The sequence below is a fragment of the Petromyzon marinus genome, chromosome 70, assembly GCF_048934315.1.
Source record: "Petromyzon marinus isolate PM22_M1 ecotype Great Lakes invasive population chromosome 70, UKy_Petmar_22M1.pri1.0, whole genome shotgun sequence".
In the NCBI taxonomy this organism is placed as follows: Eukaryota; Metazoa; Chordata; class Hyperoartia; order Petromyzontiformes; family Petromyzontidae; genus Petromyzon; species Petromyzon marinus.
Window position 1 is genome coordinate 1,565,457 of NC_133736.1, and position 11,445 is coordinate 1,576,901.

Genomic DNA, 11,445 nt, shown 5'->3' on the forward strand with positions numbered 1-11,445 from the left:
AGGCACGCTGCACTTTCGCCAGTTCATTTTTGATGAGGAGGCCTTCAAAAAGACGACCTCGCACTCGTGCAGCAGGGCGACATCATCCAGGGAGCGCAGGATGAGGAGGACGTCGTCGTCAGGACTAACGTGACGCTTGGTTCCCTGAGCACCAGGCCGCTGAGTCTCTGCCTGATGAGACTCAGGAAAGGCTCTAAAGCCAGGGCATAAAGTTGGGCCGACAATGGGCATCCCTGTCTCACTCCTCGCTCGAATTTGACCGGGACAGTGAGGGCGCCGTTGACCTTGGTCACGCACTCCGCCTTGATGTAGAGTAGGCGGATCGTTCGGACAAAGCCAACACCAACGTTTGTGAGAGTTCCCAGCAGGTATTTGTGGTCCACTCTGTCAAAAGCTTTTTTCCTGGTCAAGGGCCAGAAACGCGATTGGGATGCCCAACCTCGGGGACACCGCGATGAGGTCCCTGACCAGGAAGATGCCGTCGTGGATGCTTCGTCCGGGGATGCTGTAGGACTGGTGCAATCACCCCTTTCAGCCGCAGGGAGAGAGCCTTCGTCAATGCTTTGTAGTCGGTGTTCAGGAGGGACACCGGACGCCTGTTTTGTTAGGTGCCTCAGAATCAGAATCAGAAAGGGTTTTATTCGCCATGTAAGTTCACACCGACACGGAATTTACTTTGGCAGGATGGTGCATACATTCAACATATAGGAATCTAAAATCTTAAATAAGTTTTAAACAAGTCTTACTATAATAAGGGTTAAAAGTCTAACACTAAGGGGCTGAAGTATATAAAATAAAATAAATATCGATTATAAAATAGCTTTAAGATATAATTTAAAAATACAAATAGGGAAACATAGTTAATATCAGCAACGTGTCGTTATGTAGATCAAATGTTAAAAACAGTGTTAGCCCTTGGCCTTGTTTAACAGGCCAGCAGCAGATGGGAAGAAACTGTTTTTATGGCGTGAGGTTTTGGTCCTGATGGACCGAAGCCTTCTGCCGGAGGGGAGTAGCTGAAACAGAGAGTGTCCAGGGTGGGAGAAATCGGCCATAATCTTCCTCGCTCGCCTCATAGACCTTGTCGTGTGCAGGTCCTCGAGGGTCGGTAGATTGCAGGCAATTACCTTCTCAGCAGTGTGGATGATACGCTGCAGTCTGCTCTTGTCCTTGGCAGTGGCAGCAGCGTACCAGACGGTTATGGAGGAGGTGAGGATGGATTCAATGATCGCTGTATAGAATTGCACCATCATTGTCTTTGGCAGGTTGAATTTCTTCAGCTGCCGTAGAAAGTACATCCTCTGTTGAGCTTTCTTGGTGAGGGAGCTGATGTTCAATTCCCACTTGAGGTCCCGGGAGCGAATAGTGCCCAGGAAGCGGAAGGACTCTACAATTTTTACTGGGGAGTCTAACAGGGTGATGGGGGTGAGTGGTGCTGTATTCTTCCTGAAGTCCACAACCATCTCCACTGTCTTTAGAGCATTTAGCTCTAAGTTGTTCTGGCTACACCAGGTCACCAGATTGTCAGCTTCCCACCTATAGTCAGACTCATCCCCACCAGAGATCAGCCCAATGAGGGTGGTGTCATCCGCAAACTTCAATAGTTTGACGGACAGATGATTGGAGGTGCAGCTGTTGGTATACAGGGAGAAGAGCAGAGGGGAAAGGACGCAGCCCTGAGGAGTTCCGGTGCTGATGGACCTGGAGCCAGAGACTTGTGTTCCCAGCTTAACGCACTGCTTCCTGTCAGAAAGGAAGTCTGTGATCCATTTACAGGTGGTGTATGGCACGTTCAGCTGGAAGAGCTTGTCCTGAAGCAGGGCAGGGATGATGGTGTTGAAGGCAGAGCTGAAGTCCACAAACAGGATCCTGGCGTAGGATGCTGGGGCGTCCAGATGCTGTAGGGTGAAGTGGAGGGCCATGTTAACTGCATCGTCCACAGACCTGTTGGCTCTGTAGGCAAACTGAAGGGGGTCCAGGAGAGGGTCTGTGATGGCTTTGAGGTGTGCCAGGACCAGGCGCTCAAAAGACTTCATTACCACAGATGTAAGGGCGACCGGTCTGTAATCATTTAGTCCTGTTGGCCTTAGCTTTTTGGGCACAGGGATGATGGTGGAGGACTTGAGACAGGCTGGTACATGGCATGTCTCCAGGGAGGTGTTAAAAATGTTGGTGAACACCGGAGACAGCTGGTCAGCGCAGTGCCTGAGGGTGGCTGGAGAGACAGAGTCCGGCCCGGCTGCTTTGCGTGGATTCTGCCTCTTGAAAAGTCTATTAACTTCTCCCTCCTGAAAGGAGATAGTCGTCTCTGTAGTATTGGTGGGGGATGGGGCCTCTTGGGTTGGAAGGGGTGGTTCAGGACAGTCCAATTGTCTTTCAAATCTACAGTAGAACTCGTTCAGGTCGTTGGCTAGGCGGGAGTCGTTAGTGGTGTGGGGGGCTCTGGGTTTGTAGTTGGTGATCTGCCTGAGCCCTCTCCAGACAGAAGCAGCGTCGTTTGTAGAGAACTGGTGTTTTAGTCTCTCTGAGTACAGTCGTTTAGCCTCTCTCACCGCTTTGCTAAACCTGTTCTTCGACTCCTTGAATCTGTCTCTATCTCCACTCCTAAACGCTTCCTCCTTCTCCAACCTCAACCTTCTGAGCTTTGCTGAGAACCAGGGCTTATTGTTGTTAAAGTTCACCCTGGTACGTGTTGGGATACAGCAGTCCTCACAGAAGCTGATGTAGGACGTCACAGCCTCTGTGAGTTCATCTAGACTATTGGTAGCAGTCGTGAACATATCCCAGTCAGTACAGTCTAAGCACGCCCGCAAATCTTCCACAGCCTCACTGGTCCACTGTTTAGATGTCCTCACAGCAGGTTTACAGAGTTTTAGTTTCTGCCTGTATGCAGGAATCAGGTGGACCATGGCATGGTCAGAGTGTCCTAGTGCTGCTCGGGGGACGGCGTGGTAGGCTCTACTGACTGTAGTGTAACAGTGATCCAGAGTGTTCCCTTCTCTGGTTGGGCATTTAATGAATTGTATGTATTTGGGGAGTTCGTGGCTGAGATTACCTTTGTTAAAGTCGCCAAGTACGATAACCAACGAATCTGGATTTGCTCGCTCCACACTCAGAATCTGATCGGCGAGCATGCGTTGGGCCTCTTTAACCTGAGGACAAGGCGGCAAATAAACTCCGACCAAAATGAGCGACGCGAACTCGCGAGGCGAGTAAAACGGTTTACAGGTTATAAAAATTGATTCAAGGAGTGGAGAACAATGTTGCAGAATCACTGTGACATCTACACACCAGCCACTGTTAATGTAAAAACAAATACCACCGCCTTTCGTCTTGCCGGAGAGTGCTATGTCACGATCCGATCTTACAAGATGGAATCCTGCTAGTTGTAGCGAAGTGTCCGGAATCAAATCACACAGCCATGTTTCCGTGAAGCACAATGCAGAAGCTGAAAGAAAGTCTTTGTTTTTTACCATCAGTAGCTGAAGTTCATCCATTTTGTTGTACAGTGAACGTACGTTGGAGAGGAAAAAGCTCGGAAGCACTGTTCGGATCCCGCGTCTGCGTAGCTGTACTAGAGCCCCCGACCGTTTACCCCTTGGGCGGCGTTTCGTTGCTTGAGCAAAGCCTAGCGCGGCATTGACTAGAATGCCTACTAATTCTGCCGCTGGAAGCAGAAAAGTAGGAATTAAATCCACAGGAGTTGTTTCCCTGATATTTAAAAGTTCGTCTCTTGTTAGAGAACTCCGAAAATCTTGGCAAAACACTGAATTGACAGACAAAACAAGACAAAACAGGGCGCACCGACCGGCTGAGGCTACCATCATCAGCGCCATCTTCGCACCAGCACGGGTGTGCTGAACAGCAGGACTCCCTCACCAGCACTGGTGTGTTGAACAGTAGGCCCCTCTCACCAGCATGGGAGTGGTGAACAGCAGGCCCCTCTCACCAACACGGGTGTGATGAACAGTAGGCCTCTCTCACCAGCATGGAAGTGAACAGCAGGCCCCTCTCACCAACACGGGGGTGATGAAGAGCACGCCCCTCACACCAGCACGGGTGTGATGAATAGTAGGTCTCTCTCACCAGCACGGGTGTGATGAACAGCAGGCCCCTCACACCAGCACGGGTGTGATGAATAGTAGGCCTCTCTCACCAGCACGGGTGTGATGAACAGCAGGCCCCTCTCACCAGCATGGGTGTGTTGAACAGCAGGCCCCTCTCACCAGCACGGGTGTGTTGAACAGCAGGCCCCTCTCACCAGCACGGGTGTGTTGAACAGCAGGCCCCTCTCACCAGCACGGGTGTGCTGAACAGTAGGCCCCTCTCACCAGCACGGGTCTGTTGAACAGCAGGCCCCTCTCACCAGCACGGGTGTGCTGAACAGTAGGCCCCTCAACACGGGTGTGCTGAACAGCAGGCCTCTCTCACCAACACGGGTGTGCTGAACAGTAGGCCCCTCAACAGCAGGCCCCTCTCACCAGCACGGGTGTGCTGAACAGCAGGCCCCTCAACACGGGTGTGCTGAACAGCAGGCCTCTCTCACCAGCACCGGTGTGCTGAACAGCAGGCCCCTCTCACCAACACGGATGTGATGAACAGCAGGCCCCTCTCACCAGCACGGGTGTGCTGAACAGCAGGCCCCTCAACACGTGTGAGCTGAACAGCAGGCCTCTCTCACCAGCACGGGTGTGCTGAACAGCAGGCCCCTCTCACCAGCACGGGTGTGCTGAAAAGCAGGCCCCTCTCACCAGCACGGGTGTGTTGAACAGCAGGCCTCTCTCACCAGCACGGGTGTGCTGAAAAGCAGGCCCCTCTCACCAGCACGGGTGTGTTGAACAGCAGGCCTCTCTCACCAGCAAGGGTGTGCTGAAAAGCAGGCCCCTCTCACCAGCACGGGTGTGTTGAACAGCAGGCCTCTCTCACCAGCAAGGGTGTGCTGAACAGCAGGCCCCTCAACACGGGTGTACTGAACAGCAGGCCTCTCTCACCAGCACGGGTGTGATGAACAGCAGGCCCCAAAACAGCAGGCCTCTCTCACCAGCACGGGTGTGATGAACAGCAGGCCTCTCTCACCAGCACGAGTGTGTTGAACAGCAAGCCCCTCTCAAGACAAAACAAGACAAAACTGGACAAAACAGGGCGCACCAACCGGCCGAGGCTGCCATCATCGGCGCCATCTTGCACCAGGTCTCCGCTCTTGGGAAGCAGAGTGAGCACCGCCCTCCTCCAAGACTGAGGCATCACCCCCGGTCACAAAGGCTTCCTCCAGCACCTCCCTGTAGTCCTCCCGTAGTCTGTATTTTTCCTCTTGCGATTTGCCGCGCGAGGCGGCGATGTCGGGGCCACGACCTCGGTCGTGGGAGGCTGCGTACCTGCGGAACCCGGTGTGGGCTGTTGGGGGCCTCGTTGCAATGGAGGCTCTTGCTGCCTTGCCCCCTTCGCTCTGCCTCCCTCCTCCCCGCTTCTTTTCTCCGACCCTCGCCGTCGTCGGTTTGGGGCAATCCCTTCGGAAGTGCCCCATCTCCTTTGCAAAGATTGCATCTGATGCAACCCTTGCCATAGAACAACCTGCGGGCAATGCTGTCCGGGAGTCGGCAGGACGTGCACCTGCCTCCTGAAAGACAAGATGCGTTTCAGGGCAGGGTTTCTGCACCCCCGATGGGCAGGACACGTACGGGCAACTCGACCGTGCCCAGCCTGGACACGTGCTCCGACACGGCCTTGTCGGGGATGTAGGGCGGCACGCTCGATACGACTATTCGCACCGCCACCGAAGCGACGGGTTCCAGCCGGACGTGGAGTCCCCCCCCCCCCCCCCCCCCCGCCCCCCGCACGGCCACCCCCTTCTCGACGGCCGCATCGGCCGACTTCTTCGTCGTCAGGAAGGAGACGGCTTTCCCGCTCAGCTTCGAGGCGTGGGTGACGGTGGCTGGCAAGGACGATGGCGGCCGGGGCCTCGACGTTAAGAGCCTCGATCGTGACGGGGCTCGAGGCATAGCAGCGGATTCAGTTCTGGCGCTTCGGGGGGGTCGGGCTTGGAGTAGAGGCCCGAGTGGGGGGGGGGGGGGGGGGGGGCCTCGTGGCTCCAGGCAGATTGGCAGCAGCTGCCTGTGTGTAGGCGGCCATTTTGGTCCTCCTACCCTCAAACCCTGCCTCCTCGAGAGAATGTAAACGGAGGATTACATTTTTTTTTTTAAATCCTCGTTAAAGAAATAATGATAGAAATAAAAGATGAAAATAAATTGTGTATTTAATAGATACATGTGTTGATAAACAAAAAAGAAATTAAATATAGGTATGGATAAGTAAAAATACAATTTTAAATAATTAAATATATTTACGTTGTGAATAAATGAAAGTATTTAGCAAACAAATCTACTCATGAGACAAATTTGTTTCTTAAGTACATTCACCTATCGTTAAACAAATGCAACTGATAGGCCGCACACACGTGGATGGGCCCAGAAAGACAATGTGAAAAAAAATAAACTTAATAGCAGGTGGCACTACCAGCAAAGTAAATAATTGTGATTCAAGTGGTTTTATTGTCTTAAATCTACTGCACACAAGAAACAAGATATAACTAATCTCAAACAGTTTAAAACGATGCTTTAATCAATTATGGGATTGTGCACAGGGCCTAAGAAACACTGCTGTGTTTCAAAAGCCTATGCCTGACCCTGAACTGTTAAACAATGGAAACAAATTAAAAGTCGGGTTTTAACACACAAATAGATCGACTTGTTTGTGCAAGAGACTGAATACGCACTCTTGCCGAAGAAAGTCCCGAGAAATAAATGAAGTCACAGTGAGGATGTTAGATGTATAGAGGTAACACGGGGAGCTCTACTTATACACATCACTCTCTGTCTCTCCCTCCCCCATCCCTCACTCCCTCTTTTTTTTCCCTCTCCTCCCTCATCTCCCTCCCTCCCTCTCTTCCCTCCCTCCCTCCCTCTCCTTCCTCCCTCCCTCCCCTCCCCTCTTCCCTCCCTCCCTTCCCTTCCCTCTTCCCTCCCTCCCTCCCCTCCCCCCCTCCCTCCCCTCCCCTCTTCCCTCCCTCTCTCCCTCTCCTTCCTCCCTCCCTCCCTCTCTCCCCCCCTCCCTCCCTCCCTCCCTCCCCTCCCCTCTTCCCTCCCTCCCCTCTTCCCTCCCTCCCTCCCTCCCCTCCCCTCTTCCCTCCCTGACCCCCTCCCCCCCCTCCCTCCTTCTCGCCCTCCCCCCCCCCCACCGCAGCGATCCATCCGCGACGAAAAGCAAAGTTGAAGAAGAAGCAACCCCACACACCCCCCCCCCCTCCCCGCACCACCACCACCACAACCACCACCACCACCACGACCACGTAAATGGATCAGAACCAATCGCTCCCATCGGACCTCATCCTCACGGCGAGCGTCGCCACCGTTGCTCGCCATCTCCGCGACCGCCGCCCGCACAGGCCCGTGTCCGTGCCCCCCCACGCTCGCCCCCCCCCCCCCCCCCCCCCCCCCACCGGCCTAGTCGAGTCCACCAGCTCGCCGTGCAGGGTCGGTGGTGGGCGGATGCCACGCGCGCGGAGACGCTGCAGTCCATCCGCGCGTCCGCCCGCGACAAGGTGGTCCGGGCGCCCAACCGCGACTTCCTCGTCGCGGGCGGCCTTGGCGTGCGGCCTGACCCTGCGCGGGGTGCGCAGGGTCAGGCCCCGAGTCGCGGGGCTCCCGGGGGCCAGGGCGCCCCGGACGAGCGTCACCCACCCCCGCTCTGCCTCGGCTCCATCCTCCTGACGATCGCCAGCGGCCCCCGGGGCTCTTCCGGCGGCCCTCCGTCGGGGCGCGCTACCCGCTGCAGGCGGTGCAGCGCGTCGTGCCGCCCGCCACCAACCCCGTCGTCCGCGGACTCCGCGCGGAGGGAGCTCGGCCGAAGCCTCAGGGGCGACTTTTCCCATCGGCGTCGGCGCGTTGACGGAGGCGGAGAGAGTTCGGGAATCCGAATGTCTACTTGCACCGGGGGAATCCGACGATAGAACGAGCTCCTTTTTTCGCAGATGTCCCGATGCTTACTCTTTGGTTCTATTGGGTAAAGTCACCACGTAGGTAAAAAATAAAATAACAAAAATCACGACGTTTCGGCCACAACACAAGCGGCCTTCATCAGGTGAAGGGATTTGTACTAGGTGCCTCGGTGAATGTATATGCTCTGACTTTAACATAGCCATTTCTGTGACCAGTTACAAGCTAATCACTCAGCTATTTCAATGCTAAATTTCATGCTAATTCCTTTGTCAAGGGGTGCCTCTGCGGATGTGTATACTTTAACTTAGCTATTTCAATGAGCCATTTCAATGCTAAATTACATGCTAATTCCTTTGTCAAGGCGCTTTGTTTCTTCTCACACAGCTTAAAGGTCGCGATCTGAGCGTGGCTTTTTTTCACTCCAGCGCTGTCCTCCAGACAGTCTCGTCCCCTTCACCTGATGAAGGCCGCTTGTGTTGTGGCCGAAACGTCGTGATTTTTGTTATTTTATTTTTTACCTACGTGACTTTACCCAATAGAACCAGAGAGTATGGATCCTAGCAGTCACGAAAGCTTTAAATCTAGAGTCCCGATGTTTCTTACTATCACAATTGCTGCTCATATATGAGACTTTTCTTGCCAGTATCAATAGGTTAGACCAGTGGTTCTTAACCTTGTTGGAGGTACCGAACCCCACCAGTTTCATATGCGCATTCACCGAACCCCTCTTTAGTGAAAAATAAAATGTGATTTTTTTCAAATTCAAGACATAGATATGTTTTTTACTGGTTCACAAAATGAGCCGTGCATGAACATTACCTTGTTCAAAGAATAAAACCAACACAATGCATAAACTCACAACAAATTACATACCTGGAAATCAATGTGACTTCTGCTGTTGCCTTTGAGAGATCAGTTCAGATATGCGTGGCTTTACCTTGGCAAGTGCCACTCTCATGTCATTTTCACAGCAAAGTCTGTTCCTTTTCTTCGTTTTTATGTCCAGCATCCTCGAAAAGGATTGCTCACAAAGATATGTTGTAACAAATGGTATAAAAAAAATCCAGGGTTGTTAGCAATAACTGGATACTTGTTCATTTGTCGACACCAAAACGTTGAGAGCGTTGTTGTTCTGAAGATTTGCTGTTGAACCTGGCTCTGCTGAATTTCAATGATTTCGTCGAGGAATTCATCATTGACATCTGCTGTTTCAACAGCAAACGTGAACGGCTGTCTCACCCATGCTGGATATGACTCTCTTGTAGGGAAATATCCGTCGAGAGACTTTGCAAGCTCATCTAAGTGCGTGGCAATTGTTTGCTTCAGTTCCGTGGATACAGAAATATCTCCAATTCCAGACACATCTTCGATCTTACTTGCACAGTCGTCCAGAAGCGGGAAGTTTGCGAAGTTATTGTTCTCTGTTCGTCGTTTCCATAACGGTAGCTTTTTTTGAAAAGCCTTCAGGTGTTCTTCCGCTTTCATGATATTGACTCCACCACCCTGCATCTGCTGATTGAGATGATTGAGAGCTGCGAATATATCAGCCATGTACGCTAAAATGAGAATGAACTCAGGATTTTTGAAGCAATCTGCATGGCAGTGTTGGTGCTCTTGCAAAAACAGGGCTAATTCCACACGCATGGCAAAAACACGATTCAGCACCTGTCCCCGGGATAACCACCGAATATTAGAATGGAGCAGAAGTACCTCAAATTCAGAGCCCATTTCTTTACACAGCTCACTGAAGATGCGGTGCCTCAGAGCACTTTTTCGCACATAGTTCACACATTCCACCACAGTTTTTAATACTTCTGCCATTTTTGGAGGTAAGGTTTTTGTTGCCAACGCATGCCTGTGCAGAATACAATGCGTCACAATGATGTGTGGTGCATCGGCCTTTACTAGCGCACCAAAACCAGACTTTCTTCCCAGCATGACTGGAGCTCCGTCCGTACAAACTGCAGAAACCATATCCCATTAAAGATTGTTGTCTCTGAAGAAGTCATCCACAAGCTTCTTCACATCGGCTGCCTTCGTTGTTGTAAGAGGCTTACAAAATGAAAACTCTTCTTTTATCATGTCGTCTTTCACATAGCGTACAAAAACAGCAAGCTGGCTTAGATCAGAAACGTCTGTGGTTTCGTCGAGTTGAAGGCTGAATTTTGCCGGGCTTGAAATCAGATCCGCGACTACTTGAGCCAAGATGTCTTTACTCATGTCTTCTATTCTGTCACTGACGGTGTCATTTGAAAGGGGAATTTGGGATAATTTACCTTCGGCCGCTGTTCCGAGTATCAGATTCGCCATCTTTAATGCAGCTGGTTTCACAAGTGTTTCACCAATGGTGTGTGGCTTGCCCTGCTTTGCGATCAGGTAAGCAACTTCGTACGATGCTGTCAGGATCGGTTTGTTAACAGGTACAAATCCAAGAGCAGGCAGAGTGGCCCTTTCATCGAATCTGGCTCTCTTCACCCTGAATTCAGCAAGTGTTGTGTTCTTGAATTCCCCGTCTCCATGCAGCTTCAAGAAGTGTTCCTTTAGTTTTGCCGGTGCAAGACTAGAGTTGCTCAACTTGGCGTTGCAAATCATGCAGATAGGACGCTCACTCCCATCACGTTCCGTGATACATGAGAATCCATGTTGTACATATTCGTCCGACCACTTTCTTCTTTTGCCCGACATAGTTAGTATGGATAAAATATTAAAGAAATCACACGATGTACGACAACAACAGTCACACGTTGACTACTGAGTACGCACTAAATTCCCCGCAGCGCTGATTGGCCAAGCAGTGTAGCATGATCATCTGCAGCCAGTGATGGCCAAGCGGGCCGTGTGTGTCATCACAAATTTACACAATAATTCAAGTGTGTCCGGACCTCCGTGGCGGGGGCTCTGCCGAACCCCTGAGATCGACTCACCGAACCCCTGGGGTTCGATCGAACCCAGGTTAAGAACCACTGGTTTAGACTGACCTTCATACATTTTTAAATGGGGTTAGATTAACATTATACAGATGTAGGGTGACGATTTTACTAATTTGTAAACAGATTACATGTGATCAACCACTACAACTGAGTTACTAACGCGTGTTTAGCTTAGTCTATGAGCCTCTGTCTGCATCTACGTATAGGTAATTGTGTGAGTGTATGGGTTTTTTTGTGAGTCCATATTGATGCATATCCATATACGTGTCTCCGTGTGAGACTCTGTGTGAGTCTGTGGCTTTCTTTGTGAGTTTAGGGGTTTCTACGTAAACCTCAGGCTCTCTGTTTGAGTCTGTTGGTGTCTGTGTCAATCTGTGAGTCGGGACCCTGCCAGGATGTATTTCAATGAACCAGGGGGGAATAATTATGCATGCCTGCATGTTAAACTTCTTTCGCGCTGTACGCAGCCAGCCGTGCTAAACAGAGGCGCGGGGAAGGACGGCAAAATGAAACGGAAAAAA